This window comes from Anas platyrhynchos, chromosome 8 (genome assembly GCF_047663525.1).
Source record: "Anas platyrhynchos isolate ZD024472 breed Pekin duck chromosome 8, IASCAAS_PekinDuck_T2T, whole genome shotgun sequence".
NCBI classification, from domain to species: Eukaryota; Metazoa; Chordata; class Aves; order Anseriformes; family Anatidae; genus Anas; species Anas platyrhynchos.
The window spans coordinates 14,210,933-14,216,778 of NC_092594.1; the positions used below are offsets into that span (position 1 = coordinate 14,210,933).

At 52.4% G+C, this 5,846-nt stretch overlaps 1 long non-coding RNA gene across 1 annotated transcript; it reads right to left on the reverse strand.

Moving 5' to 3' along the window:
- Positions 1-2,009: 2,009 nt before the first annotated feature.
- On the reverse strand, positions 2,010-4,286 carry LOC113844321 (uncharacterized). Its single transcript, XR_003498801.3, has 3 exons — positions 3,571-4,286; positions 2,860-2,962; positions 2,010-2,251 (listed from the first exon to the last, which is right to left on the reverse strand). It is a non-coding gene; the product is annotated as an uncharacterized lncRNA (long non-coding RNA).
- Between the last annotated feature and the right edge of the window lie 1,560 nt (positions 4,287-5,846).

The window sequence follows — 5,846 nt, forward strand, 5'->3', positions numbered from 1 at the left end:
CTGCTAAAAATCTTGCAGGGAGCGGAGCCTTTCCCCATCGTGTCGTTTTTTTCGTTCTGTTATTATTCACAGCTGAGAGCAAACCCCGTGTTGTTGCCATCTCTCCACATTTTTTTTTCTTTTCTTTCTTTCTTTTTTTTTTTTTTTTCTTTCAAATCGTACCGAACCAGCCATGGACTGTATCAACCCTTCCCACTTTCATGAAAAGCCTCTCAAACGGAGTCGCTAAACAGCAAACTTGAGGCTGATCTGATGTGATATGATATACGGATTCACGGAGCAACCTCGCTTTGCCAAACCCGATGAAACTGCGAGTTGTCATGCAACACCACGCAGTCAAACCTGGGATAATTGAAAAAAGGGAACCCAATTTAACCCATTAGAATAAAACCCGGTGCCAAGATGAATCGGAATCACGGCTCGGGAGGTGCCACTGCTTCTGACAAGTGATGCACCGCCGAGGTGCGGGCTCGGGAGCCGCCGCCGGGGCCGGACTCGCCCTGCCCCGGGGGCTACCAGCCGCTGCCCCACCGGGCCCGGGGTCCCTCAGGGCTCTGCAGCCCCCCGGCACCTCCGCATCTCCCCCCCGAGCCCTGTGCCCGTCGGCTCGGCGCGGCCGGCTTGGCGATCTGCTCAGAGCAAAGGGCAAAGCAGGCGAGGGAGGGATGCTCCTCAGCGCCCTCGGAGCTGGCCAAGGAGCGGGGAGCCGGCGAGGGGCGAAGGGCACAGGGGGAGCCGCTCACCTCCACCCCCCGGGGTCTCGCAGCAGCCCCCGACCCTTCCTTCTCTCCCCCCCGAGCTCTCCGGGGGCGGCTTCCCCCAGCCGCCGGCCCCGCGGGGGGAACGGGAGGAGGAGGAAGAGGAGGAGGAAGGTGCTGGACTCGTCGTGAGCCACCTGCTGCTGGCCCCCGCCGCCCTCACGCCTCATTTCGTCCCTGCTGCCCCCCGGGAACGGGACCGGAGCCGGCACCGCCGCGTCCCCGCCGCCCGGGGCACCGGAGCCGGCAGCGGCCCCCGGCCCTGAAGCGTGCTGCTCTCCCGTCCGAGGGGTGTTAGCACACCACCGAAACCCGCCTGGATGTTTTGTGTTACCAGAAGGCTGCGCTGACGTTCAAACGATCCGAACCTCAGCATCTGCGAGCCCGCACCAGCAGCTTTTCGGAACGGGCTTCGGGCCATTTCGGTCAGCCAAAGCTGAGGGAGGATCGAAACGGGACAGCGAGCGCCCGACGGGAGCTGCCAGCCCAAGCGAAAGCGGCTGCTGCTCCACGTGGGAGTATGCGCACATGGAAAAAAAAAAAAAAGGAAAAAACAAAAACAAAAAAACGCCTTTCCGATCCTAGCAGCCCCCCTGGGACACTCGGGACGGGGGGAGATAGAGGGAGGCTTCCTAGCGAGAGGAGGGCGGAGGAGCCGCAGGTGAGGTCCCCCCGAGGTGCTCGGCACCTCCTGGGTGCTCGGCACCCCCGCAGCACGCCGTGCACTTCGTGCTGCCTTTGCAAACGGAATTCCTGCGTCGTCCCGAGGCTTTTAGGGACTCGGGCACCAAACGGCCCGCTGAGCAATCAGCTGCAGAGGACCTAAATTAGTCGGACCCCGGGGGAAGCCGGTGAGCCTCCCTCTCCCCAGCCCCGAGCGCGGCTCAGCCCCCGGGGGCGGATTTCCCCGGGCGCCGCCCGCCTCCAGCGGAGGGCACAGCACGCAGCAGCTCGAAACAACACACAGCAGCATCACACAGCATCACACAGCACCGCACAGCACAGTGTCGCCGTCCCCTGTTCCCTCGCCAAAACAACCCAAACTCCCGGACCTACCCAAATCAGCATTTCGTGAACGCCGCGGTGCATACAAGTGATGTTAAATACGGCACATGCCTACTTTCTCGGCTTCTTTTAGAGATAAATGAATCGTATTACCAGATTACAGTCTGATAATTGACAAACCCCGTTACTTGTAGCACAAAAGGGAAAGGGTGATCAATAACGCTGCGTCTAAAACACACGTGCACATATGGTTCAGTTTGTGTTTTATTACAATTAAAATGCGCTCACTGGGAGCCAGTATCAGGTACAACGAACACCAGTGTTCCGGCCGTGGAAGGTACAAAGAACTGAGGTGCTTGGGTGTCTCAGCAGCTCCTGCAGAATGCAAAGACATTAGGAGTCACGCAGAAAAAAAAAAAAAAAAAAAAAAAGGAGTTGAAGAGCTTCTTTTTGGATTGGTCTTTTACGTTAACGTGCTCATACGGACACTGCAGAAGAAATGAAACAAGCCGTTATTGCGTTACGTAGTAATCAGTATGGAAAAGCCCAACCACCCTGCTTATGGTTAACAGGAATTGTTAATGATATATAAATCATTTGATCTATTGTGCCCTCCAGACTAAAAGGAAAATAATGGCAACCCCAAGCAAATGGTCCTAATTAGTGTCCAAGAAACCACTTCCTAAATGTATCCTTCCAACTCATTCCAGTTTGACTGTCCAGAACAATCTTTTGTTCTTAAACTTTTTTATTTTGTGTGTAACTGCAAAAATGCTCTGCATACCGGAGCTCCTAAAATAGCTCATCGCAGAGCACAGCACAGCACTAAGAGCAGAAGGGGGGACAATATGATCCCACACTCTCAGTATCGCCTGTAAATATGTCCTGATCATTTGAAACTTTTTTTTTTTTTTTTCCCCAAAGCCTTACCTCCTGACAGCCTCCTTAGAGATGTACCTAAAGAGACTTCATTAAAAAAAAAAAAAAAAAAAAGCCTTTGCCACTCAGGCAGCAACACAAACTTTAAAAAGGAAAAGCTAAAAACAGACCCAGCACGAAGTTGTGCATGTTTGAACTATGCAACACATGCTCTCACCCCCTCGTTCCACTGCTTTCAAGTGTGATCCTGAAGTTCAGTCCGCCGAGGCTCTCCCCACATGTACACCTTCATGGCACTCCTGTGACGATGCAGGCACCAGCTGGAGGAGTAACACGAGATGGGTCACTGGATTACTCTGGCCTTGACCTTGTCTCCACCGAAAGCAACAAAGCTTTTGCTGTTCTCTCCCGTGGATGGACTGTTTCTTGGACGTATCACATGCAAACTCCTATTTCTTCTTAGATGAAGTGCCAGATCCTATCACTTAATGAAACTCGCCCACTGGTCCACCAAAGCCGGCACCTTTTGCCACTTCTCAATCCAATCCCAACACGCGACTTTCACAGTTCTAAGCCCAGTTCCGGAGAGCTGAGCCCCCTCTGAGCCCCCCCGTGCCGTGGTTCCCGCATCTCGCTGCTCCGAGGGGCCGCTTGCAGGAGGCGGGCTGCAAGCGGCTCCTGTCCTGGATGTGACGGGCTTACCCGACGGCGGTGCCCGGAGGCGAGGCTGCCCGCTGGCACGGGGCACACACAGCCACACACTGACCCCTCTGCCAGCCGCCGGCTGCTCTGGGCACCGAATAACCAGGAGCTGGATGTGGCGATGTGCCCCCGCCGGCCGGCCCTAAAGCACAGCCTCAGCTCTCCGGGGCCGCCGTCTCTCTGCGGCTCCGTGCTGCGGGCTCGCCGTTCTCTTCCTAACACTCACCCTAAATGCAGCGGGCTGGGTGGCTGGTTCACGGCGGCGCTCCCAACGCTGCTGCATGGCACGGATTTCACGGACAGAGCCGGGGACGAGCTGCGGTCTCCGTCCCTGCGCTCCCTCGGCGCCCGCCCGCTCCCCCCCAGGCACCTCCGGCAGCGCCTCCGCCCCTCCAGGGCCGCGCTGTGGCTGCGCGGCGGGGCCGGGCGGCAGCTCCTCGGCAGGCAGCGGGGCCTCCACGGCGCCCCTCGGCCGGGTCGGGCTTCCCCGGGGGTCCCCCCAGCCGGGGGCACCGACCCGAGGCCGCCCCGGGCTCGGCGGGGCCGGGCAGGGCCTACCCGGGCCGGAGCTGTGGCAGCGCTCGCCTCTTTGCTCCGTTTTCTTCTCTGGGCATCCCAAACCTGCATCAGGGAACCCTGACATAGGGCAGTTAGAAGAGGAAACACAGATAAAGTCGTGTTTTACCCTGCATTTGGGTGCTTCCCTACCGAAATGCAGTCATCAGGGAACTGAGCACACGATCAGCAGGTATAGCAGGATATATGCATACGTGCAAAATCAGGTTTGTTGCGCTTTATAACTTTGACAAATTCAGGTATGTTTGCACTTATGTGGCCTAATCCTACTGGGGCAGCGTGGAGCTCCTCGTGTGTTATCTCCCTACCAAGTGCGTTGCTGCTGCAGGGCAGGGGACACAAGTGGTTCTTGAAGTTACTGGAACTACTAACAGGAACACAACCATTTATTTATTTATTTATTTATTTATTTATTTATTTATTTATTTATTTATATTTTTCCCTAGCCTTATCTACTCATCAGAAGAAAGGCTATATCTTTCTTTGCTAAAATTTTGCAAAATGTTTGCTCCCAAACAACAAGGAGCCTGGGAAACAGAAACTTAATTTGTTAAAAGTGGCACAGTTCTAAGGAGCTGAAGACAAAGGACATGCAGGGCAGCTTTAAAGACAGTGAGATACTAGCTCCACCTCTGATTCTGTGAAAAGCGTATTGTTCAGCAGCAGTCAGTGATACTAAGCAATTCTCTTTAGGATTGAGTAACTGCATTAAATAAAAATTTAACTTTATCTATATGTTCATATGATGTTCTGTGTGGTGCTTTCCAGAATCCAAAAGAGTGTACAAACATTGCACTTAACCCAGAAGCTTGTTTTCATTCCTAGGACTGCCTTTATTTTTTGGATGTAGGCATCATCAGCTTAGATCATATTTCAGACAAATACTCCTTGCACCTGTGGTCATGCCCTATACAAGAATTCCCTTAGCACTCAACTCAAGGAAAACAATGAAGGAAATCAGCAGCCAAAACAGTGGTATAACCTTAGTTCAGTTGACGTTTACATCTTCATGTGTAAGCTACCACCGTGTCTAAGTACCAGCGACCTCACTGAAGTCAATCCCGACATCCCACAATGGAGAAAGGACCTAGACCACTGACATGGGCAGCTCCACAGCAGCCCTTTGGGAATTCGGCACTTCCTGATGGCCAAGGAGACGTAGGCCCTCCACCGACTTAAAATCTAAACCCTACATACCATATTAATTGAATTATATGGGGGAAAAAAAATAAAATAAAAATATTAATAAAAAAAGAGGTAGTCAGGATAGGTATTTCAGCTGAGTTTGGATGATGACTGAGAAGGCATCTGGTTCAGGGAGTACAGATGGAGTGCTGAATGACAGCTAGAGATTTTGTTCTTGCAGACTGAGTTGGTGGACTATGCAGTTTAGCAGTTCTGACCATAAAAACAATAACTTAAGGAAATCTGTATTTACTAAAATGTCAAAAACTGAAGATCTGTTGGTTTCCCAGCTGAGTAGCTGATTTCACAGGCGGGTGATCCGTATACTGCAGTTAACCAAATGCAATAAAACTAGGCTCATATTTGCAGATGTTGGTTCCAGCTCTGTAATCCTTGTACAATTTAACTTCAGCAGCAGTTTGACAAAGTCTCATTTTTCAGTGAAAGAAAAAAAAAACCCACAACATTTTTTAAATAAAAATGAGCAGTCAGTTTTGTTCATTTATTCCAAATGTCCAAACCCCTACTTTCTGAATGAGGAAGAAGGGATCGGCAGGCAAGGCCTGCATTGGTGCATTTGGCCAGAAATGTCTGCAGGTGGAAGCAAATTGTTTTACTCTCCCAGCATCGCTGGTAACGACGTTCCTGAGAACAGAGCAGGCTTCAAATGAGCAGTGCCGACTTTGGTTGCTACAGACGCGCAGCCCGGTGCATGTGAAAAAAGAAAGTCCTATCAGAGGC